The sequence below is a fragment of the Mobula birostris genome, chromosome 6 (assembly GCF_030028105.1).
Source record: "Mobula birostris isolate sMobBir1 chromosome 6, sMobBir1.hap1, whole genome shotgun sequence".
In the NCBI taxonomy this organism is placed as follows: domain Eukaryota; kingdom Metazoa; phylum Chordata; class Chondrichthyes; order Myliobatiformes; family Myliobatidae; genus Mobula; species Mobula birostris.
Genome location: NC_092375.1, coordinates 178,536,039 through 178,553,410, shown reverse-complemented (window position 1 = coordinate 178,553,410; position 17,372 = coordinate 178,536,039). Strand labels below are relative to the sequence as shown.

Genomic DNA, 17,372 nt, shown 5'->3' with positions numbered 1-17,372 from the left:
GAAGAACTGATGCTTCATTCCCAGATGAGCTCAACAGCTTTTATGCATGCTTTAAAAACTACACCATGTGAATCCCTGAGCATCTGAAGACTTTATGATCTCTGTCTCGGAGGCTGACATCAGACCATCTTTCAAGAGGATGAACACTTGTAAGATGTTAGGCCCTGATGTATACCTGGTAAGGTTCTGACAACCAGTGCCAATTAACTGACAGGAGTGTTCAAGAATGTCTTCAATCTTTCACTGTTGCAGTTGGAGATTCCCACCTGCTTCATACCATTGCCCAAGAAGAACAGGGTGAGCTGCCTCAACAACTTGCTCAGTGGCACTCACATCTACTGTGATAAAGTGCTTTGAGAGATTGGTCATGGCTAGAATCAGCTCCTGCCTATTGCCACAATAGGTCTGCAGTGAATGAAGTCTTACTGGCTCTCTACTCAGCCTTGGGTCATCTGGACAATAGTAATGCCTTCATCAGGCTGCTTTTTATTGACTGCTGCCTTTTATTGACTACAGCTCATTGTTCAACACAATCGTACCCTCAATTCCAATCAACAAGCTCCAAAACCTGGGCCTTTGTACCTCCCTCTGCAACTGGATCCTTGGTTTCCTCACCAGGAGACCATCGTCTAATATGGTTGGGCAATAACATCTCTTCCTCGCTGGCAATCAACACTGACGTATGTCAGGGATGCACGCTTAGCCCACTCCTCTGCTGTCTCCACATCCACGGTCGTGTGGCTAGGTACGGCGCAAACGACCATCTATAAATTTGCTGATGATTCAACTATTGTTGGCAAAATTTCAGATGATGATGAAAAAATATACTGGAGTAGGAAAGATCAGTTGGTTGGGTGGTGTTGGAGCAATAAACTTGCACTCAGCATCAGTAATACCAGGGAATTGAATGTGGACTTCATGAAGGGGAAGTCAAAGGAACACACACACACACACACACACACACACACACACACACACACAACCTCCCCCCCCCCCCCCCCCCCCAATCGAGGGATCAGAAGTGGAAAGTATAAGCAGCTGCAAATTCCCTGGTGTCAACATCTCTGAAGGTTTATCTTGTGTCCAACATATTGATGCAGTTACAAAGAAGGCATTGTTGTGGCTTTATTTCATAAGGAGTTTGAGGAGAATTAGTATGTCACCGAAGACACTTGCAAATTTCACAGGAACTGGTTGCACCGTATTCTAGTATGGGGGTGCCACTGCACATGATCAGAACATTTATCGGCAAATTTATAGATGTTTGGGCTGTGCCTAGCCACACAGTTGTGGATGTAGAGAGAGTAGAACATTGGATGAAGCACACATCCTTGAGGTGCGGTGGTTTTGGTTACCAGCAAGGAGGAGATGTCATTTCCAGACTGTGGTCTCCCAGTGTGGAAGTCAAGGATCCGGTGGCAGAAATATAATTTGAGTTAGTGAATTTAAGTGCAAAATTGGATTTACCTCTGCAGAATTGTTCAGTCTTAAAATAGATGGAGAACATCAAAAATTGGTTGTCCAGCTACAGAGAAATTGTGGAATGGCTTAAATGCTTGGCTCAAGTGCTTGATGCTTATCATTGAAAATCCATCAGTACTGGCTGAGATTCTTATTTTTTTCATTTACCCCCCCCCCCGGACCACTTGCCCCACTGATACTTTAAATGGCCAGATCATTTAGAAATAGACAAGGTGCCAGAATTGGGTTTTTAGTTTGCAGTTAGGCTCATTTTTTTTGCCCCCTCAAATGATTGTGAATCTTTAGAACATTCTAGCCTTGGAGGAATGTGGATTCTTTGTTATGTCTGAGATTGAATACTGGATAATGGAAGGGTCTGCAGTGTGGGCAGCAAATAAAGTGGAAGATTGGTCATTATTATCTTGTTGAAATTGACACCTGAATTGGCAACTTCTTTTCCATGATCTCCGTTAACACTTGTGCACCACAAAGACTGTGTGCTCTACTCTATCCTGTTCTACTTGCTTTACCCTTGTGACTATATGTCTAAACCCAGCTCCAATGCCATGTTCAAGTTTGTTGATGACACCACTGTCGTAGGCTGAATCAAATGTGGTGATGAGTCGACATACAGAAGGGAGGTTGAAAATCTGGCTGAGTGGTGCCATAACAACAACCTCTTACTCAATGTCAGCAAGACCAAGGAACTGATTATTGAATTCAGGAGGAGGAAACCAGCGCTCCATGAGGCAGTTGTTTATTGGAGGATCAGAGTTGGAGAGGGTCAGCAACATTAAATTCCTCAGTGTTATTATTTCTGAGGACATTAGATTAGATTCAACTTTATTGTCATTGTGCCGAATACAGATACAAAGCCAATGAAATGCATTTAGCATCTGACCAGAAATGCAAAGAATAGTGTTATTTACAAAATAACTGTGAATAAGAAAAAAGTGCTGCAGCACACAAATATAAAAGTACTGAGACAGTACAATACGGATGCAATACTGCTTAGCGCTGTGATGTGAGGTTCAGCAGTGTCACAGCCTCAGGGAAGAAGCTTTTCCTGTGCCTGCTAGTGTGGGAGTGGAGGCTTCTGTATCGCCTACCAGATGGGAAGAGAGTAAAAAGCCCATGGTTGGGGTGAGATGCATCCTTGATAACGCTTTTCTCCCTGCCCAGGCAGCGCTTATAGTAAGTATTCTCAATGGTGGGCAATTGGGTGCCGATAATCCACTGGGCAGTTTTCACCACACGCTGGAGTGCTTTGTGGTCCGATAAAGGACAATTGCCATACCACAGTGAGATGCAGTTGGTGAGTATGCTCTCAATGGTACAGCGGTAAAAGTCTGTCAGTATCCTGGGACGGAGGTGAGTTTTCTTCATGCTCTGCAGAAAATAAAGGCGCTGTTGCACCTTTTTGATCAGGATGGAGGAGTTCAGGGACCAGTTGAGATCCTCGGAAATGTGGACACCAAGGAATTTGAAGCTTGATTATACACTCCACTACAGTTCCGTTGACGTAGATGGGGACGTGAGTGTGACTCCTGGCATGCCTGAAGTCCACAATGATCTCCTTGGTCTTCTGGGTGTTAAGGGCCAGATTGTTGTCGGCACACCACGCAGCCAGGTGCTGGACCTCGTCCCTGTAGGCCGTCTTGTCATCCCCTCTGATCAGACCAACCACCGTGGTGTTGTCTGTGAACTTGATTATGGAGTTAGAACCATGTACAGGAATGCAGTCATAGGTGAAATGGGAGTACAGAAGAGGGCTCAGCACACAGCCTTGAGGCATGCCGGTGTTCAGGGTGAGAGTGGAGGAGGAGAGGTTGTCTAACGTAACTGATTGGGGTCTGTTAGTCAGACATGTCCTAGGCCCAACATGCAAGTGCAATTATGAAGAAAGCACACTAGCACCTCTACTTGGGAATTTGTGAAGATTCGGCATGACATGTAAAATTTTGACAAATTTCCATAGATGTGGAGTGTTTGTTGACTGGCTACCTCACAGCCTACTATGGAAGCACCAATGCCTTTGAATGGAAAATCCCAGAAAAAGTGGATATGGCCCAGTCCATCACGGGTAATGTCCATCATCAGGGACCCCCAGAACAGGACATGTTCTCCTCTTGCTCAGGAAGGTGGTACAAGAGCCTCAGTCTTCGCAGCACCAGGTTGAGGAACAGTTATGCCAAATCTTTGTTAACTGTACTGACCCCGGAAGCAGTTGTGCTTTTTAGCTGTGTCAGGCTGAAATGGGAATATTTAATCACATCCATTGAGAATACTGCTGCTACTCGAGTTGCGCCTAGGCGCCCCAGAATTACCCCTCAACCATCAGGCTCTTGAACCAAATGGGATAATTTCATCTGCCCCATCATTGAAATGTTCCCGCAACCTACGGATTCCCTTTCAAGTACTCTTCGCCTCATGTTCTCGATATTTATTAGTTATTTATACATTTTTTTTTGTATTTTCCACACTGGTTGAACACCCATGTTGGTGCGGTCTCTCATTGAGTCTGTTGTGGTTTATTGAGAATGTATGCAAGAAAATTAATCTGAGTTGCATATGGTGACATGGATGTATTTTGATAATTTTACTTTGAACTTTTTGAAGTTTGATTTCCATGGTAATTCTTATTTCTTGCTGCTTTGCATTCTTGGATATCTACATGTTTTGCCAGGGACAATACAAGGGTTACAGCAACTGGAATATGAACATTTTGGACTGACATATGGTTATCATGAGCTATTGGCTAGTTTGTTCAGTACATTTGAAGATTAGATCTGTACAATCAATTAAAATCACTGAATATTATAAGACTTTTTTTTATTATTAATAGTAGTCTATTTCCAGGAGGTTTGATTTACTACTTCTCTGGAGAATTTTGTTTTGTTTCAATGAAGGAATAATCTGGTTAGAATTGTTGGTTAAAACTCTAGTTGATTTAGCTGAGAAACTTAAATTTGCTTTGAGTGTGTATTTTTATTTTTATGACTGAATGGAGCCCAAGTGTAGAACTGATGCAATCTTTTGTTCAGAATGGTTCACAGGGTTTGATAATCCCAGTGAAGCAGTGTAAATGACTCTGTTCTAATGTTTACTTTTAACTTTCTGGTTCATTTTGAGATTGTGTGTTTGGAAAATGCCGTTCTGGGTCAGGGTACTCCACTTAATTAAAAAAAATACTAAACCTGTATTTTCAGCTTGGGTTATGTTTCAGTTAGCAAAGCGGTCATATGTCACAAAAAGCAGTATAGGAGGATCTAATAGCATTGAAATTTTAGTAATTTAAGTAGGATCAAAATTATTGTATAGACTTGCATGCAATATAGTTCTTGAAACTTAGTATGGAATAGTTTAAGAAAATGAGAGGATAGTGATCTCTTATGTAGATAAGGTAAGCTTTGCCTATTAACATCAATCTCTACTGATCACTGCACCAAATTATCTTTTTGAAATGTGTCTTATTTAATAAAGACCTGCAACGATACAAGTCCTGACAAAGTGAAACCAAGCGGCATAGGTGACCACTAGGTTTCACGCCCAGATGAGCGCAATGCCTTTTCTGCTCGCTTTCACCATCAAAGCATGGAGGCACCTTCATGAAGTTCCACATTCCCCGATGACCCTGTGAATTCAGTCTTAAGGCCAACATGAGCCCATTCTTCAGGAGGGTGAATCCATGGAAAGCATCTGGCCTAGACTGGGTACCTGGCCGAATACTAAAGACTTGTGCTGATCATCTGGCTGGAGTGTTCAGTGATATCTTTAACTTCTCACTTAAGCAGTCTGATATACCTACCTGTTTTAAGTAGGTTTCAGTTATACTGGTGCCTAAGAAAACATGGTGACCTGCTTCAATGACTTTTGTCCAGTCATACTTGCATCCACTGTGATGAAATGCTTTAAGAGGTTGGTGATGAAACATATTAGCGCCTATCTGTGAAGCAACTTGGCTCCGCTGCAGTTTGCCTGTCATCCGAACAGGTCAACAGCAGATGCCATTTCGTTGGCTCTTCACACTTTCCTGGAACATCTGGATAGCAAAGAAATGTACATCACGATGCTCTTCATTGACTACAGTTTGGCATTCAATACTATCATCTGCTGAAAACTAATCAAAAGCTTCAAGTCCTAGGCCTCAATATCTCCTTGTGCAACTGGATCCTCAATTTCCTCACTTGCAGACCCCCGTCAGTTTGGATTGGGAACAACATCTCCTCCACAATCTCCTTCAGCACAGCTGCACCATAAGGCTGTGTGTTTAGCCCCCTGCTCTACTCGCTTTACACTTATGACTGTGAGGCTGAGCACAATTCCAATACCATATTTAAGTTTGCCGATAACACTGCTGTCATGGGCTGAAAGAAAAGTGGTGATGAGTCAGCACAAAGGGAGATTGAAATATCTGCCTGAATTGTGCCACAACAATAATCCTCTCCCTCAGTGTCTGCAAGATGAAGGAGCTGATGACTGACTCAAAGTGGAAACCAGAGGTCAATGAGCCAGTCCTCAATGGGGGATCAGAGGTGGACAGCAACTTTAAATTCCTTGGTGTTATCATTTCGGAGGAATCGCCCTGGGTCCAGCATGCAAGTGCTTTTGCAAGGAAGCATGTCAGCACCTCTACTTTCTTTGAAGTTTGTGACTGTGTGGTGGGGGGTATATTGACTCGTTGTATCATGGCCTAGTATGGAAACACCAATACCCTTGTATGGGAAAAGCCTGGAAGAGGTAGTGGATATGGCCCAGTCCATCACGGGTAAAGTCCACCCCGCCACTGAGCACAGCTATACAGAGCACTGTCGGAGGAAAGCAGCGTCCATCATCAAGAGCCCTTACTGTCCAGGCCATGCTGCCTTTCCACTGCTGCCATCAGGAACAAGGTACAGGAGCCTCAGGACCTGCACTATCAGGTTCAAGATTAGTTATTACACCTCAACCACCAGGCTCTTGAACCTGAGGAGAAAACTTCACATAATTCATCACTTCACTTCACTTAATTCATCACTTCACTTCACTTCTGGTATCAAGGAAGGAGGAGAAGATGGCAGCGTGGCGTAGCGCGCAAGGCCATGCCGAATGAATATCGTATGTGTAACTAGGGGGGCCATGCACAATCCAGATTTGACGGAGACAGCCATGAGAAGCACGGAGGAACACCTGGAGTAACTACTGAAATGCCTGCTTCGCTGCCGCTTCCGGAGACGAAGGCCCCATATCCTCGGCTTTGCCTGTTGCCGGGGCTGGGGTCGAAGCGTTCGGCAGAGATGGTGCTCGGTGTCGGAGAGCTGGTCGGACGCTCGGAGTTTTCAGACGGACTCCAAGTCGGACTGTGGTCGGATGCTTCCAGGATGCTGCATCGGCAAGTTGGCGGTGCTGGAGGTTTACCATCTGCGTGAGATGATGGGACTTTGGAGAGTCTTTGAGACTTTTACCGTGCCATGGTCTGTTCTTATCAAATTACGGTATTGCTTTGCACTGTTGTAACTATATGTTATAATTATGTGGTTTTTGTTAGTTTTTAAGTCTGTTTGTCATGTGTTTCCGTGATATCATTCTGGAAAAATTTTGTATCATTTCTTAATACATTACTAAATTACAGTAAAAGAGGATGGTGTGTCTTCATCATAATCATAATTTCACTTGCCCCATCGTTGAACTCATTCAAGGACTATTCATATGGGCTCATTCAAGGACTATTCATCTCATGTTCTTGACATTTATTGCTTATTTATTTCTATTTGTGTTTGCACTTTTTTTTCTGTACATTGGTTGTCTGTTTCAATGGGTGCAGCCTTTCATTAATTCTATTGTTGTATTTACTGTGATTGGCTGCAAGAAAATGAATCCTAGGGTTGTATATTGTGACATACATGTACTTTGATAATAAATTTACTTTGAACTTTGAAATTTGACAGAAATTTCTGCATACCAGTTGCAGTGAAACCAAAATGTATTATTTAAAAAAAACAATTGTACTGTCTCGTTGAATCTCTTTATGGAGGTAATAATCTTGATTTCTTATGGAGACCAGGATTACCTGATTTGAATGCTGCAGACTTATACTTAAATAGAGTGCAGATTTCCCAGTTCATTCATGGTTTCCAGTTTAGAAACACTGGATTGTCCTCATTGGTGCAGTTACATAGAACGTAACACAATGTTCTCAGTGCACTTGCTGATAAGTCTTTGGTCGTGATGATGTAGTTATTTAGGCTGGCAGCTGAATCTCATAGCAGTCATGTAGGAGCTCATTTGTCTGCTCCGAATACCAGCATTGTATATCTTTCTGTATCTGCTCCCCCTGTTTCCGTTTGTTTTTCAACTTATTTAGTAAAGAGCAACATTGGTAAGTGACAGGAAGGAGCGCATACGTGTGAAACACATTGGGAATGAAAGGTGCTAAAGATAGTCAAAATAATATTAAGCAATGTTGTTTATTCTTAAACTATTGCACTCTTTGTCTTCTCTGCTGTGTGGGGCAGTGAAGATTATTTCCACCCAGTCTTGAACAAATATATTGTTTCTGAACATATTTGCTTTTAGAATGCTATAGATTTATAACTTAAACTAAGTTTTGCTCAGCTAATTTAATCTTACTTGCTGCCTTAAAGAGCGGAAAAGAAACATCTGTGCAATGTTTGGGTTTCAGGTCCACATCTCAGAGGGATGGTATTGTACGTATGGGGAATACAGAAATAGAAGGGATGCCATGTGACTCTGCTCCTGAGAAGCAAGATTCTCTGGTCCTTCATGGGAACCTGTGAGGTATCGGTGGCAGACCTGATTTTTGGTTTTAGCTGAATCTTATTTCCTTTTGGTCACTACAAGAGAGACAAAAACACATTAAAGTTTCTTTGAAACCAGTTTGTACCACCCATTGAATAAGAATCCAAAGAAAATGGCAAGAATTTTTGTTTGCAACTTTTGCTAATTTATATTTAATAATTATTCGTGTTGGTTCCTCTTTCTGTACTCAATATTCATTCTATGGTAAAGTATCTGTAAATAAATGGATAAGCTACAACTGAGGATAACTGATATGTCGGTTCAGTATTTTTTTAAAACAATTCAGCGCATTTCCTTGTCACATTCTAATTTCTGTAAAAATTCTGCACTTTTATCCATCCATGAAATAGGACTCTCAACATTTTTGTTTTTTGTCCAAATAAAGATTATTTGTATTTGTGCAAATTAATTAACTTGGAAAGCAAATCAGGAAATTTGAAATCTGTCTTCAACACTACAGTTATTGTTTTATTTTCAAGGGAAATTATAAATTGTTGCTAATGTATGTGATGTAGTTTTGCACTCTACAGCTACTGTTAATATTTGTCTGGACCAACTAAGTGACTTTGACCATGATGCTGATGAAGTGCCCAGCATTCTTTAATCATGATCTTGGACCTAATAACATCTGAATTCTATTGAACTCCATGTTTGTGTAATTTAAGTGTTTTAAATCTGGAACGTAAATGCTGCAAATGGGAAAGGAAATGTGGCTCTGTACCATTTCTAGCATTTAATAATGTTTTTGCTGCACTTCAAAGCAACTCCTTTCCCACCTCAACTCTACATCCTTTGATTCCCCGGGAGGGGAAAGATTATTTGTGTTTTGAGAATGTGGATAAAAGAACACTGTTCTACAATTGTAGATCTTGCTTTGGAATGTTAACTTTAATTGTACCTCCCTGATTTTTGTGAGATTAATTTAAAGGAAATGAATAAACTCAGAAATACTGCATACATATGGTAGTTAATCCTGGCATTATGTGTTTCATCCAAATAAGTGGATCCTCAATTCTGAAACAATTGGGAAGAATTTGGGTAAACATTCCCAAGAGTGTTGTGTGTGTGCCTGCACGCACCAACTTGCGAAGTAACATCTTATAATCTGCCAGTTTTGGCGAGGAAGTGATGTTTTGATTTTAAGCAATGAACTTCATAAAGTGTGGTAGGAACATAATTTTAGTGATTCATTTTTAATGGGGATTCATTGTGCAAAACTGTATGTTGCAAATCACTTTGTAATTTTTGTAATAAAATCCCTGGAAATATCCACTTTGATTTTGTCTGCAGGCCTCCTTCTTCGGCTTTCTCCGGTCTTCTGACAGTTCCTTGAGCTCTGCGCTACTGCCTTGCTGTGCAATTGTCCTTGTCATTTATTTACCATCTAGTTCTGCTGCTCATTTTCTTCAACCAGAATAGTAAATGCAAAGACCATCAAGGGGTCTTGCATATATTTTAAAAAAAAAGTGGAAGTCAAGACTCTAACTTTGAAAGAAGACTTTTTTAGATGAGTGGGAATTGATTTTGTATGGTTAGGATGGAAATAGCTGCTTGAAGATATCAATTAAAGTTCAAAGAAAACTTAATATCAAAGTACATATGCAGTATGTCACCATATAGAACCCTGAGATTCATTTTCTTGTGGGGATAGAAAAATCTATAAAATATAGCCAAAACAGAATCAGTAAAAGACTGCCCGACTTGGGCATTCAGCCCGAGTGCAAAAGATACCAAGCTGCAAATGCAGAAGGAAAATTAATAATAATAGCCTTTTATCAGTGGTTTTGGATCTGTTCCCTAAATAGTGGTTTCCCACAAGGAGAAAAGTTTGTTTCTATGTCTAGAACTCTGTGCCCAGAGATTAGAATAAGCAGTGGAAGGGCTGTGGTGAAAGAGGGCCGTGTCAGACAAGTCCTTATTGCAGCAGAATTGAGTATATAGCAAAAATAGGAGAGAATTAAAGGGAAACTAGGAAGATTTGAAAGAGAATGAAAAATTTTGGCAAGTAAACTCTTCACAAAACGTCTTTGGATTTTTTTTAAGGAAAGAGTAAAGCCTATTAGAGGCCCTGTAAGAAGAGGTTGATATGTTTGTTCAATTAATGAATATTTTCTGACTGAATTTATAAAGGGGTGGGGAGTGATACTGATGTATGAATACATGCACAGATTTTCGATGGACCAAAAATAGAAATGGAGTATTAAGGGTTTGTCATCAGATAATTCATTAGGTTTGGGGGAAATATTTCTTTCAGCAGCCTAGGATAAGGGGAGGTAATTACAGAGGGTCTAACTACTAATTTCATTTTTTCCCCTCAGTTACAAGAATGGTATAAGAGGAGGACTGGAGGGCAATTAATGTTCAGTCATTGACTATAATTATTATTTATTTTATTTTTTGAAACAGTTAAGTTCTAGCAGGCCAAATCTTTCCTGGGCAACCTGCAGCATGTAAATTTCCTCTTAACATACCACAAAACTATGTCAATGATCTCCAGCTCTCGTGCTTGATGGGTAAATGTGGAACAGTTATGCGTGGCACGTTTAAGTGTCAATGTTGTGGCCCTGGCCAAAAACCCGACAGGAGAGGTGGGATTCAAACTAGGCTGAAGTGCAGGGGTGTGAGACCTTCTCTACCGAGCATCTTGTTGATGAATGTACAGTCACTTGAAAATGAGGTTGATGAGAACACTAGAACCCCCATATCTCCCAATAATCCTTTGGTCTCAGTACCTGAAGATGATGTGCGGGCTGCCTTCAAAAGAGTGACTCCAAGGAAAGCATCCAGTCCGGACAGAGTACCTGTCTGAGTACTCTGGAACATCTGGACCGATAAGATGCTTTCATCAGGATGTTCTTTATCGATTATAGCTCGGCATTTAACACTAATATCCAAGAACTGTGCCTCAATACCCCCTTGTGCAGTTGGATCCTGGATTTCCTCCCTTGCAGACCACAGTCAGTTTGGATCTCCTGCCCAATCTCCATCAGCACAGGAGCACCACAGGGATGTGTACTTATCTTTCTGCTCTATTCAATTTATATTGTGACAAGAATACACATAGATTAAGATGTAGCTGTCCTGTGCTGGCACCAGTGGGATCAGCAGTTGGTCTGCCACCTGTCTTCAGGAGAGAGAGATAAGGAAAACAATGGAGCAGCATTTGGAGATGTGTAATGAAGGGACGGGAGAGAGAGTAACAGAAGGAGAGAGCTGTCAAGAGCGGCAGCCCCTTTGAACCCTGAACTGTTTGAAGTGATGGACAGGCGATACCTCAGCAGGGGGATAAAAAGGGACAGGTTCGCTAAGGCAGGACACACACGACACCCGAGGTAACGAGACCCTGGAAGCAGTGCGTCTCTCACAAGTCGGTGGGAAGTTGTGGACGGCTAGTCGAGGGACAAGCCATAGATGCTCAGGGTGGAAAGGCACGATTGGCGGGAACCTGGTGTGTGTCCACCCTTGCCTGGGTGCCAGGTTCACCGCAGAGAAACGATCGTATCTGGAAATGGAGGGGGTCACGTTCGGTGACCTCAGATGACATCACAAAGGACTCGCCCGAAAGCTGACTGCGAAGGTCTGTGTGGAAGCCTTGAATTTTCATTCGTTTTGCTCTCTCTCTCCTTCCCCCCCACTGTCCATCGCCACGGCAGCGATTACTGCGAATTGAACTGAACTTTGCATCACTTTGACACTGGTCATTTACCCCTGGACAACGATAGAGCTTGATTGATCCTGTTATCTTAATTCTGTGTACATGTATGTTTATCATTGCTGAACTGTTGCATTCATTATCCTTTTGATTAGAGTACTGTGTTGCTTGTTTCTTTAATAAAACTTTCTTAGTTCTAGTAATCCAGACTCCAACTGAGCGATCCATTTCTGCTGGTTTGGCAACCCAGTTACGGGGTACGTAACAACATCTATGACGTTGTGGCGAAGTACTGCTCCAACACCATACACAAGTTTGCAGATGACCCCTCTGTTGTGGGCTGCATCAAAGTGGTAATGAACCAGCATACAGGAGGCAGATTGAAAACTTGGCTGAGTGGTGTAATAACAACAACCTCTCACTCAATGTCAATAAGACCAAGGAACTCATTGTAAACTTCAGGAGAGGGAAACCAGAGGTTCATGAGTCAGTAATCATCGATTGATCAGAGATGGAGAGGGTCAGTAGCACTAAATTCCCGGTGTTGCTATCTCAGAGGACCTGTCCTGGACCCATCATATAAATATTTTTGTGAAGAAAGCGCGACAGCACTTCTATTTCCTTAGGAGTCTGCAGAGGCTCGGCATGTCAACGAAAACCTCGGCAAACTTATATAGGTGTGTGGTGGAAAGTGTGCTGACTGGCTGCGTTTTGGCCTGGTGTGGGAACACCAATGCTTTGGAGTGGAAAATCCTACAAATGGTAGTGGCCGAGTACATCACAGGGAAAAACCCTCCCAACCATGAGCACATCTACGTGAAACGTCACTTTAGAAAAGCAGCATCCATCATCAAAGATCTTCACCACCCAGTCTCCCTTGTTTAATGGCAAAGAAAAGTTGTCTTCATTTCTCTGATTGTCAGTCCATGGCTGCCTCTTGTTCCAAGATGAGACCACCCTTGGGGTGGAGGAGCAAAACCTTGTATTCCATCTGGGTGGCCTCCAACCCGATGGCATGAATATAGATTTCTCCTTCCAGTAAACAAATTTTCTCCCCTCTGCCCCCCCATTCTGACCTTTTACCTCTTCTCACCTGCCTATTACTTCACCATGGGTCCACACCCCCTGCTGTTTCTCCTATTGTCTGTTGTCCTCTCCTATCAGATTCCTTCTTCTCCAGCCCATGACCTTTCCCACCCACCTGGTTTCACCTGTCCCCTTCCAGCTCGCCTCCTTCCACTTGCCCTATCTTCCCACTTCCTTCTCAGTCCTGAAGAAGGGTCTGAGCTCGAAACGTTGCTTATCTATTCTTTTCCATAGATGCTGTAGAAGGAAACCGGATCACCCTGAAGAAACCCACTGGGAGGACGTACAAATTGCGGGCAATGGTGGGAATTGAATCCTGGTCGCTGGTACTATAAAGCATTGTGCTAACCACTACACTGTCGTGCTGCTGACATTTGCATATTGATCCTGGAACCTCTGATCTATGTTTCACTGCTGATTTGATCAACACATTGTGATGTTCACTTAAGCTTTGCTTGCTGAAGCCAAAATACACTTCCTTGGCCTCAGTCTCTCAACCTATCTTTCCTGTTTGAAGTTTGTATTGACCAAACTTTTGGACCTCATTCTCCTTTTAGCTCTGTCAAATCTTGTATGTTTCTGTGAGGTGCAGTGGAACAATTTACTATGTTAAAGTTCTATTCCTCTGTCCAAAGCTGTTATGATGTACTGCCTTGATAAAAGACATGTCAACATAAAAGAACAACTGGGATTGAACAGATTGTATTCAAAAACGTTATTTTATATACATTTCTAAGTTAAGAAAATATGTTGAAAACAAGAAACTAAAAATTTGGATACTACAGTGCTGAAAATAGTTGGTCATCATTTTTTTAAAATGTGAATGCCAATATCAACAAAGAAAAAAATATAAGTTATATACTTTCAAGATTTTCCATGTATCATATTTCAGAAATTTCTTTGCTGGCCATGTAAAACAGAGAATTATAAATGAGCAAGCTTCCAGGATGGGATTCACAATGCTGAGCTGCTGTGTGTGTGTATGCAAAGTGCTTCAAAGTATAAAATTACATGTGTCGCCACATTGAGTTCTCCAATCTTGGCAATCCATTTATAGGTGTTTCGTCACCATGCAAGGAGACATCATCAGTGTGCTATGCACTTGTGTATCCTCTGAATGCTTGTCCTTCAGAGTAGTGCACAGAGTTTGATAATATGCAATCCCGTTTTCATGCAGGCATGCTCAATAAATCAAAGAAACGTAATTGAATCATTGAAAGACTTCACCCAACAGGACGGCAAACATCTAAAGTATAAACAACAACAATCTGCAAATACAAAAAAAATGCAATAAATATTGAGAACATGAGATGAAGGGTCCTTGAAAGGGTATTCATAGGTTTGGAACAGTTCATTTATTGGTCGAGTGAAATTGAGTAACGTTATCCCCACTGGTTCAAGAGTACACAACTTATTTTTAAAAGTTGACATTAAAATGACTTTTTTTCTGCCTACTTTGTGATTTGTATATTATGTGACATGTATTAAAGTCCACCTGGGGGATTGCGTACATGTTTCAAAACTACTGTCTCCAAAAATTATTTTAGTGCATTTTTAACCAGGCCTTTGAGTCTAATTTACTGACCAACTATGAATGTAATCCAATTGACGGGGCCAGGAAGGTCCACTTAAATGGTCCTGGCTAAAAGGTTGAGTCCTTTATTTAGTACTAAAGCTCCATTGTTGGACTCCCATGTGGCATATTTGGCAGAATCTTTTATTTAGTATGTTCCAAGCTTAGTGTGGGTCGATCTTGGAATTACTTGCCTGCAGCTAACTGAATGCTTTTGCTTCCCCTTGGGATCACTGATCATATCCATCTTTATCTTGATTCATCACTAACTTAATATACACCATACCAATGTTTCTTTTAATAGCTTTATTATATATTTGTATTTGTAAGTCTTCTAGAATAAAAACAAAATAGGGGACACATATTCTCAGGCAGCATCTGTTGGGGCACGGACTGATGTATTTCATTGGAACCCAGATTTTTTTAAAACTATTTTGTGTTTGGAGGTTTGTATGTTTATATCCCCTGCTCAAGCTAATCTGTTCCATCATTTCTGCGAGTTCTTGAGTGTTTCTCATTGTTGTGATTTGCTGTGAAGGCAGCTTTTGGCCTGCTGGCCTTCATCAATGAGGACCTGGGGATCTTGTGTAGCAGTCGAGCAAGACACCTTTATGATCCCAGCGCCAGGACCTCTACATCATTGATGATGAAATCCCTGCATCTTCCCAGACAATGGGAATAGTACTAGAGGACTGGGAAAATGACAACTATTATTCCTTTGTTCAAGAAAGGTAATTGTAGACTAGTGAGTTTTCAAATAAGTGGTGGTCAAATTTTCCTTGAGCATTCTTAGAGACAGGATTTGGACAACCAGAGTCTGATTAGGAACAGTCAACATGGCTTTGTGAGGGGTAGGTCATGCTTCAGAAACCTGTGACTTTTTTGAGAAGGTGACAGTTCAAATTGAAGATGGAGCAGAGGATTTGGTGTATATGGATTTTAGTTAGGTGTTCGACAAGTTCACCATGTCAGGTGGCATGGGATCCATGGAAAATCCATGGATACACTGCCTGAGTCAGTGGTGGAGGCAGATACACTAGTGAAATTTAAGAGACTACTAGACAGGTACATGGAGGAATTTAAGGTGGGGGGGTTATATGGGAGGCAGGGTTTGAGGGTTGGCACAACAATGTGGGCCGAAGGGCCTGTACTGTGCTGTACTATTCTCTGTTCTATGAAACTTGGCTGTGTGAATTTGGAATTGGCTTGGCCACAGAAGATGGAGAGTGGTAGTAGTTGGAGTGCATTCTACCTTGGAGGTCTGTGCTTGTGGTTTTCCACAGGAATCTGTTCTGTGACCCCTGCTCTTTATGATTCTTATAAATGACTAGGAAGTAGAAGGATGATTTAGTAAGTTTGCAGATGATATGAAAATTAGTGATGTAGTGGTTAATGTAGAGGGTTGTCATAGGTTGCAACAAGACGTTGACAAGATGCAAAGCTGGTTGAAAAGTGGCAGATGGAGTTTCATCCATAAAAATGTGAAGTGAGTCACTTTGAAAGGTTGAACTTGAAGGTGGGGTACAAGGCTAATGACAGGATCCTTAGCTGTGCAGAAGAAGCAAGGGATCTTGGGGTCCAAGTCTTAATCCCTCAAAGTTCCCATGCAAGTTACTAGGGTGGTTAAGAAGGTGTTAGCCTTTATTGGTTAGGAATTGAGTTTAAGAGCTATGCGGTAATATAGCAGCCCTATGAAATGCCGTTTAAACTGCACTTGGAGTATTGTGTTCAGTTCTGGTTGCTCGTAATAGGAAGGGTGTAGAAGCTTCAGAGACAGTGTGGAGGAGATGCATCAGGATGCTGCCTGGATTAGAGGATGTTTTATGAGAATAGGTTGAGTAAGCTAGTACCTTTCTCTTTGGAGCAAAGGAGAATGAGGTGACACAATAGAGCTGTAGAAGATGATAAGCACAGATAAAGTGTATAGCTGGAGACTTCCCTCCCAAAGTGGCAATGACTAATACAAGAGGGTATAATTTTAAGATGTTTGGAGGAAAGTATGAAGGAGATTTTTACATAATGCTAAATACATGGAAAAGGCTGCCTGAGATGGTGGCCTATTACCTGCATAGAGGCAGATTTTGTTAGGGACATTTTAAAGATTCTTAGATAGACACGTGGATAATGGAGGGCTATGTAGGAGAGTTGGTTTCGATCAGAGGCTCCCAATCTGGGGTCCACAGACCCTTCAGTTAATGGTCGGGGTCCATGGCATAAAATGGGTTGGGAACCCCTGGTTTAGCTTGATCTTGAAGTATCAGAATCACTTTATTGCCAGTCCGTGAAACATAGCAGAATTGATTGTGGTTCGGTGCTAAGCATAAAACAAAGGACAATACCTTAAAGGACAACAAAATAGCAACCAACAAGACAATATTGCAATAAGTAAACTTAAGTAAATGTGAACATATGACAGTCTCGGTAATTATCAACAGAACAAGGAGAAGCAGCAAAGACCAAGAACGTTGTGCAAAGACAGTTAGGGAATTACACCTGAGTGAGTTTCCTTGAGAAGCTGGATTGCTACAGGAAAGAAGCTCCGGAGATGATGTGTAGCCTGATGACAATGGACCTGTAGCATCTCATGGGCAATTTGCTGAATAGGTGACTGCTAGGGTGGGTGCAGTCGGCAGTAATTTTTTTTGGAGGTCTTTTCTTCGCTCTGGCGAATAATGGGTCTTTTAATGTTGATAGCTGACAGCTGATGATCTTCTCTACTGAATGAACCACTTGCTTCTGGACTTGGAGAGGGAGGAAGTGGCAGGAAACTAAATGGTGATAGAGATGGTCACAACACTCCAT

The 17,372-nt window shown here is 41.7% G+C and overlaps 1 protein-coding gene across 7 annotated transcripts in view; it reads left to right on the top strand.

Moving 5' to 3' along the window:
• Positions 1–17,372, top strand: part of LOC140199612 (activin receptor type-1-like) — a 148,255-nt gene that overhangs the window by 42,259 nt on the left and 88,624 nt on the right. For 2 of the 7 annotated variants that reach the window (XM_072261970.1, XM_072261969.1), the window contains exon 2: positions 8,123–8,238. The exons of the other annotated variants lie outside the window; for them this stretch is intronic. The gene's annotated coding sequence lies outside the window, so the exon portion shown is untranslated. The remainder of the gene's footprint in view (positions 1–8,122; positions 8,239–17,372) is intronic. 7 annotated transcript variants of the gene reach the window in all.